Source organism: Equus przewalskii, chromosome 6 (assembly GCF_037783145.1).
Source record: "Equus przewalskii isolate Varuska chromosome 6, EquPr2, whole genome shotgun sequence".
Lineage (NCBI taxonomy): Eukaryota > Metazoa > Chordata > Mammalia > Perissodactyla > Equidae > Equus > Equus przewalskii.
Genome location: NC_091836.1, coordinates 14,070,723 through 14,078,936, shown reverse-complemented (window position 1 = coordinate 14,078,936; position 8,214 = coordinate 14,070,723). Strand labels below are relative to the sequence as shown.

Sequence of the window (8,214 nt, the reverse complement as noted above, 5' to 3'; positions counted from 1 at the left end):
TTGTGCTGAGCATCTTGTCTTTGCACATCCAGATGCTTTCTTCAGCATTCTCCACCTGGATCTCTGTCCCCGGTGGCTGATCTTAATGGAACTGACTCCTGTTCCCTCCAGCTTCTGGTTGGGTTTGGCTCACAGGAAGGATCCCTAACGAGAGATTAGAAAGAAGAGAATAAGATTACATCAGTGGCTCTCGACTTTAAGAATGCATCAGAATCACCTGCGAGGATTGTTAAACACAGTGCTGGACCCCATCCTCAGAGTTTCTGATTCTCATCCAATTCTTGGGTGAAACGAGGATTTGCATGTTTAAGTTCCCAGGAGATGCTGATGTTGCTGGTCTGGAACCACACTTTGAGAACCACTGAGTTAGGCTATGTATACCCCTGATTTTCTCCCTGTGAGATTGCTTCAGCATGGCTGTGACCCTCAACAGAATGTCACTGTTCCCCTCTGAGCTGGCTCGTACTACATAATTCTATTTCCTCTGGAGTTTCAGTAACTTCTTCCTGCCTTCAAATTTTCAAAGGTGGTGACAACTCCATTCCTGATGGCCCCAATTCCTGCCCTACCACCTGTCCTTCCCCTACATCCTACTCATATCTTGGTAATTAGTCTGTTTGTAAACACACCCTCCTTGAATTATCCTAATTTCAGTGAGCCATCAGTGTCACTGATCTAGGAGTCCTGGAGATAAATGAAAAAGCATTTTTAAAAGGCATGTGTGGCCAATTGCGTCAAATGCTGCTGAAGGGACAAACAGGATGAGGATTTAGAAATGACCATCGCATTCAGCATTAGGAGGTCTTCATAGAATGTTGGAGACAAAAAACAATTAGGGTGCATTTGAGAAAGAACGGTTTAAACTACAGATTAAGCTGGTCCTCCTAAAACTTTTAAGTGATATTGAGGACAATGACCATGAGGCCCTGTGTCATCGGTGCTTCAATTTGCGAACCATTGAACCAGAGCAGATGCTCAGATACCTGTGAGGCATCCTACTCCCCTCTTCTAACATCAAGTTAATTAGCAAATCTTGTAACTCAATCTGCAGCAGTGGTTCTCAAACTTTAGGATGCATCAGAATCTCCTGGAGGACTGGTTAAATCTGAATGACTGGGCCCTGCCCCTGGAGTTCTCAGTCAGTAGGTCCGGAATGAAACCTGATCATTAGCATTTTTAGCAAGTTCCAAGTGATGCTAATATTGTTGGTCATGGGACCACACTTTAGAAATCACTACGCTGTTGGAGATTTCTCCTATCCTGCCTTTCCTTTCCATCCTCAGCCAGTCCAGGCTTTCATGATATTTGCCTGAATTACTACTATACCCTCTAAACCATGTCCCTGCTCCTAGCTTTGCCCCTCCCCTCATCAACCTCCTACAAGGCTCCCAAAGAGATCATTCTAAGATGCAAATTTGATTCTATTACTTCATTACCTAAAACACAAGGATCCATGCTGTAGGGGAGGAAGACATTTCCTCTACCCACTCTGGGTCCTTCTGGCTGGAGAACGAATTAAATTCTCATGAGACAGAATAACAGGAGAACACTAAACAGAACTTTATAACATGTATACACGGGAGAGGCTCAGGTAAACTGAGCAACTTGCCAAAATGGCTGAAGCCACCACCTTAAATATCATCTTCAGCTAGAGACAAAGGAGGATGTTGGGGGTGGGGGAAGTCAGTTAAGGGAGGTTACCAGACAAGTACATTAAAAAAGAGTAAGATTATTATGTAGATTTAAGTCCTAGCCTTCCCCATTGATAAGAGATTCTAGAGAGAAGGTCATCCCCCCTTCTTCCTGGTACAGAGAGGGAGACATATTTACAGATGGAGATTTCCTTTACAAATGTAAGTGTCTCTTAACAAAGGGTAAGTAAATTCTACTTTTCAGAGTTTCTTTCCTGTCTGCAGTTTTTTAAGTAACCAGTCCAAAATAATCTTCACGCCAAAGAGATATATCTTGGGGTAGCCAATTCTAGTCCCCCACAATGCTCATGGTCTTTAGGATAAAGAGCAGACTCCTTAGCATAACTCTCCATTCTCACCATTTCTGACTCTTATCACACTCCAGACATGCTGAATTAGTTCCTGAATATAATTCTGCCTCACATACGGCATTTCCCTGTTTTTAGGAGTCCTTCTTTCCTGAGTCTCCCCCTCTCCAGTTCCAAGGCTGAACAGACACCTCCCTCTCCTCTGGGATCCCCTGACATGCACTGCAGTCACATAGCTGAGACCCTGTAGCTCCCTGCATCACACTGACAAATTGTCCTGTCTGACTACCAATTAGACAAACCTCCCAGCTGTGTCCCCAGTGCCCAGCAATGTTCCTGGCCCACAAGATAGCAACCGCTCAACCACTATTTGTTAAATAATGAATGAAAGGTCCTGTGTTTTGTCAGAAAAGTGGGCATTTTAGTAAAAATTTCAGTAAGGTTCGAGGCAAAAATCATTTTCTAGTTAATCTGCAATTAACCAGAAATGTCAATGAACCGTAACAATATATTCCCTGGTTAAGTGATGTTTCAGGAATAACAAAAATTAAAGAAGGGTAGATAAACCCAGCTTAAACCATTAGACTTTGGAAATTCTCAATAATGTGCTATCAAAAATTAATACAGATATGTTGCATTCAGGATTCAATTTGGCTAACCATAGGTTCTGGGATACAATTCCTTGCTTTTTTTTCCTCTTCATGTCACAAGAGCTTTCATTGAGATAAATAAAATCAAGCTTTTAACTAACTATATTTTCTGTAGTTCATAAACTCCTCAAAAAATTTACATTTCTACATGAGTATATATAACAAACCACATTCCAACAAAATGAGAGCCCTACTACAGTGTCGAACAACTTACAGAAGCTGAGTTCTCACTAGTTTCTTTGTGGTGGAACTGATCTTGGCAGTTAGGGACATTGAATTTTTCTCTCCTTTGCATTGAACAAAAAAATCACATTTAACAGAAAGATCAATTGGCTAGCTTAAAGTTAGACAAGAAGTAAAGGCCAGAGTGGGGCCAGGGACACAGGAGATCTGAGTTTCAGTCTTGTGTGTGGCTCACTCCCTCAGAACATGCCCTTACCATGTGACTATTGTATAACCTTATTCTCCAGGCTTACTTTAAAATTCATAAGGTGAATTCATTGCCTGAACATGTGCATTGGCTGTAATTCTACAGCAGAACTGGAAGTCACAAAAGCCAGAGAGCTTCTGAAAAATCCTGTGCTGGGGACCTCATGAAGTGATGGATCTGAAGGCCAGGAAACAGGACTTAGAAGTCATGAAGAAGGTAAGTTGGAAAAGTCAAGTCTTGGGAATCTGGTGGCTTATATGCTAGAGTTCTTTGTCTGGTATTCTTTTATGTGTGTGTGCGTGTGTGTGTGTGTGTGTGCATGATCTCTGACTTCACAGGCCATGGTAAGGCTTGTCATCTATCTAGGAAACGTGCTAAGGTAAATATTCAAAGTCACCGTTAGAAAATGAAAGAACAATGTTGAATGCTGAAGTTGTTTGTCTGACAAAATATGGTTTCAAATCTCTTTTGAGAACTGCCAGGCTTAAGGAGTTTTTAAAATTATTTTTGAGTCCTTTGATCATTTTTCTTACGAGTTATGTGATTCATCACTGTTTCAAAGATGCTCCTTCTTCAAAACTCATTTTGCACAACCAGTTGCAATTTTTCTATGGGATAGTACTCATCATTTTAAGGAAAATAAACTGGTTAGCTATCTATAAAGCACAAAGCAGGGTTATTTTTCCTGATAAACTGTATCTGTAGGATTATAGTGTGTTTCTGTATTGTTGATAAAATGCAGTTGTGTTAAACTATCAGTATTTTCATAGTCAACCAATTTTTCTTATATAAACGTGGTTTAAAAATTCTCTGAAATGATAAATATTCAATCTTCCAAAAATTATATTGATTTGGAATCATCCTTCAAATCGCTAAGAAAAAACATTTAATTTGTAGAGAGGCTAGTGGTTGTGTTAAAATTATCCCAGAAGAGTCAATGGTTGGGGACCAAAGGTGTACGGGAGTTGGCAACCCATTAAGGAAAGTTGGGTTATCAGGTTTTCTGATGTCCTGTCTGGAGAAGAAAATTACTGTTGGTAAAAAGTGAATTTTGTTTCTTTTAAAAAATAGTTTGTACTCCTTTTGTTATACATGGGTTAAAAATTGACTAAGGAAAAGTAGTCCATCTAATATAAATTTTGAAACACAGGGAAATTATTGTCAACATAGCTTTTATAGAATGTGCGTTTTTCTGTCAAGTGAAAATTAGGATTGGCACATTGGATGGTGATGTTGAAGACAGTGTGGGAGGGAGGCGAGAAGGAGCTCTGAGGAAGGCGGATGAACTGGGGAGCTGAGTGAGGAGCTCTGTGCCCAGAGAGGAGAGGAGGTTGGCCCAGGAAGACTGACCCAAGATAGGCATTGGATGGCAACTCTGAGGACAGTTTTGTTCTGAAGACAAGGAGGAATCTGGGGCTCTGACAGACTGACAGAAAGCATCTTACTTTTTATGGACCAAAGACAGTGAGAAGTGGGATAAGAATACCACAGACTAAACCAAACCAGACCAAAGAGAACAAAAACCTCTTTTGGAGGGCTTAGGAAGGATAAAGAGGGGGCGGAGGAGCCTCACACCGCTTTAAGCTGAGCAGAGCTGACAGTGACAACATGAGACCTCTCACTTACCAAACCTCCCTCTGGTGGGTTCTCTGAGGTGCCCACAGATCTTAGTCAGGTATTTCATATGTTGTAAATAGATGTTGGTAAAAATAGTGAGCTAAAATAGAAATGGGGAAGGGGAGAAACACATTCCCACCCCCTCCAGCCTCATCCCCAGGTGGTAATAGCACACAGTTTCAAGAGACAAGGAACATTTCTCTCACTTTCCTCACAGAGTGGATTGACTGACCCATAATCTCGACAACAATGCTTCTTCCTTCAAAGCCCCTGGGAGAGGAGACTATGGTGCAAACTCTCTGTGAACAGCAGCCAGAAGCACTTAATACTAGTAATGTTCGCCACGGCCCGGCAATGATGGCTAACACGCTTGAGTGCGCGCCAGCATCTGTTCTCAATACTTCACATCGCTAATTCATTTAACTCTTACAAAGGTCTTTTTCTTTTACTATGCACATTTTAAAGATGAGAAAATTAAGAGAGAAAATTTTAGATTGTGAAGCTGAAAAGGCTCAAAGCCTGAACGAAACCCAGGAAGCCTGGTTTCAGGGCCTGTGCTCTTAAGCCTGTGCTACACACGGCACAGGCCTTTGAGAAGAGGCTGTTCTTCCCAGCTCTGTTCCTTACTCAGGGAATATACGCTTGGATCTAGAACAGTAGAATGTAGACCAAAAATTGAGGGCCATGAACAAACCGCGTACATCTATAGTTTGCTCGTGCTGTTTCTTCCTGTTTCAAGTCTAGCTCATGCACACCACCCCTTCTCTGTTTGGTAAACCATCTCACATCTTTCGAAGTCCCCCTGAATGCCACTGCTTTTGAAAGTCTTCTTTGTCCCCCCTACCCCTACCTCCTGCACTGATCTTTCACTTACCCTGTCATAGTGTTCTCCGTGAACTTTTCCTTCCTACAGTACTCATGACAATCATCCCAAGGCTCCGTTCATCCATGTGACTCTCTCTCACTCTGCTCTGCGCCCTCTAGGGTAGGGATCCTATCTTTCTCATCTTTGAATCCCCAATGCCTAATAGAGTGTGTGACAAATAAAAGATGTCCAATAAACTGAATTAGCTAAACAATCAATTAAACATCCTGAAAAATTGTCTTTCTTGGCACTTGTGTTGCTAGGATTGTATTTCACTAACTGGATGCTTTCTCTAGATGTCTGTAAGAAAAATAAAGGCAGAGGAACTTTCCCTTCCCTACTTGGAAATTAGAGGATAAAAAAAAAATTGACTTATTTCAACTGCGATGACTCTCTTCACATTGATTGTAATTGCTTGTAACAACCGTCAGTGTTTGCTGCTGGAGTGCAAGCCCTCTGAGGGCAGAATTCTCCTTTTCTCTCTTTCTTGGTCACTGCTGTGTCCCCAGCCCTGGGGCAGTGACTGGCACAAGGTAGGTTCTTGCTGCCACCTTATACAGAGTGCAGATGAGCTCTGAACTAAGAGTCAGAGACCCGGGTTTATAGCTTAACTCTGCTGCCAACTTTCCATAAAAGCTTGGGGAAGCCTAACTCATTCTGGCCTCAGTTTTCTTTCCTTTGTAATAACAATCAAAATCAAGAAAAGTGTAGTATTGTACCTTTTTTTTGGTGAGGAAAATTCACCCAGAGCTAACATTGCTTGTCAATCTTCCTCTTTTCTTTTCCTTTTTTTTTTTTTGCTTGAGGAAAATTAGCCCTCAGCTAAAATCTGTGCCAATCTTCCTCTACTTTGTATGTAGGCTGCCTCCACAGCGTGGCTGACGAGTGGTGCTAGGTCTGCACCTGGGATCCAAACCTGTGATCCCCAGGCCTCCAACGCGGAACATGTGGAACTTTAACCACTCAGCCACCGGGCCAGCCCCCTATATATTGTACTTTTGTGGATGTAGAAACATGAGATCTTTGTCATACAGAGACATGGGATTTCATGTCTCTAACACTGTACATTCACGAAGCAAGTGGTGGTGGTAGAAGGGTCAAAAGTACTTACTGGTCACTGAGCCAGTGTCAGTGAGATGTGGCCCCAGATGACTGTGTTCTTGCTCCAGCTGTCACTGGAGGCAAACTCAACAAGGACACTTAATGGAGAGCAGAGCTGGCAGCAGTAACGGGTTGAGTGATCTCACAATGATGATCCGTTAACTGAGGGTGCCCTAGATTAGAAGACCTGTGAAGTCCTTTCCAGTTTTCACCATCTCTGAATCTATGTACATGCAGCTGAAGTGAGAGATAAAAAACAGATTGGAAGTAACCAGAATCCAAGCACTCAAAGCTCACTTCAAAGGGGTGATGAGTGAACATAACATCATTTCTGCTTCTTCCAAACTCACTTTTTCATTTGAAGTCACATTAAGCTTAGGGAAAAGGGACAACTTCCTACTGCTCTTGTTTTCATATCAGAGGTATAATTTATACAAAACTGGAAAAGCACAAGGGCACTTCAACCTTTTCTTGAGTCTGTCTAAAACAGCAAACTCAAAAGAGCTGAAGCTGAAAAAGCATTCTAGGACTGCTATGCAAATGAGAACACCAGGCTTTACACTCGACAGCTTCATATTCCTGTGAAGTGGAAATTTTTTGCTTTGAAAGCAGTGCTGAAAGATTGCAAGAGATGTAAGTGTGATGTCAACTATTTGTATTCCACTTATGTTTTCTCAAAAGGCTCAGGACTTGAAGACCCATCACGCGTTGAATAACCAGAGTCCACTTTTCCAGCGGCTTCCTTTGCAGCTGCTCACCGCTGCAGCTGATGTGCAATCTCTGAATACAACAGCAGCCACTGAGTTCCCTCCACAGAGCCCTGGCGATGGAACAGCTGCAATTCCTTTCCACATCTCATGCTCCCAGGAGGGGAAAAAAGCCAAAGAGAAGTGACAAACTGGTCACAAGCTATTGAACACTAACACACAGCTGCAAATTCTGCAGCCTCAGCAGCAGCTGGCACCATCTTCATAAGGAGGTAGCCGTTTTTATAAAGAAAATACAGGTCCCTGGGGACCATTGACAGAACTTTAGGTAGGAAATTCAGTGATCATGTTTTATTTAAAGTGTGTTCGTTAAGTCCCATACTTTGTAACTACAGCACAAACTTTAAAATACACAGCAGCTTCGTGAAAGAGGCTGGCATGTTAATAGAGAAACATAGCTGTAACCAGGGACCTGATGGAATTTTAATTTGCCTATTTGTTGGGGGGCACCTTGAATGCCTGTTTTTGGGGTTCCGGGCAGCCAATATGTGTACATTTCTTGTGACCTGTGGGGAGTAGGTGAAGAGGAAGGTGACGCTTGGCTGTATTTGCCTGCAGGCACTAAAGGGGTGGAGGACTTGCTGCTCCCACACCAGGACACAGCATCCTAGGGCAGAGGGGACAGCCTGGACCGTGAGACCATGTGACACAACATAGGCTGAATTCTTCAGTGGAACGATGGACGCTTAGGAGAATTTCATCATTTTGAAGCTGTGCAGATCTGCAACTCTCTCCAAGAACTCCTCAGAGATACTGCTTTTGAGAGAGTAAGACTGCAGTCTAAT

General features: G+C 42.4%; 1 long non-coding RNA gene across 1 annotated transcript; it reads right to left on the bottom strand.

The window, feature by feature from the left end:
* On the bottom strand, positions 1-6,807 carry LOC139083839 (uncharacterized). Its single transcript, XR_011540818.1, has 2 exons — positions 6,673-6,807; positions 1-144 (listed from the first exon to the last, which is right to left on the bottom strand). It is a non-coding gene; the product is annotated as an uncharacterized lncRNA (long non-coding RNA).
* Positions 6,808-8,214: the final 1,407 nt, after the last annotated feature.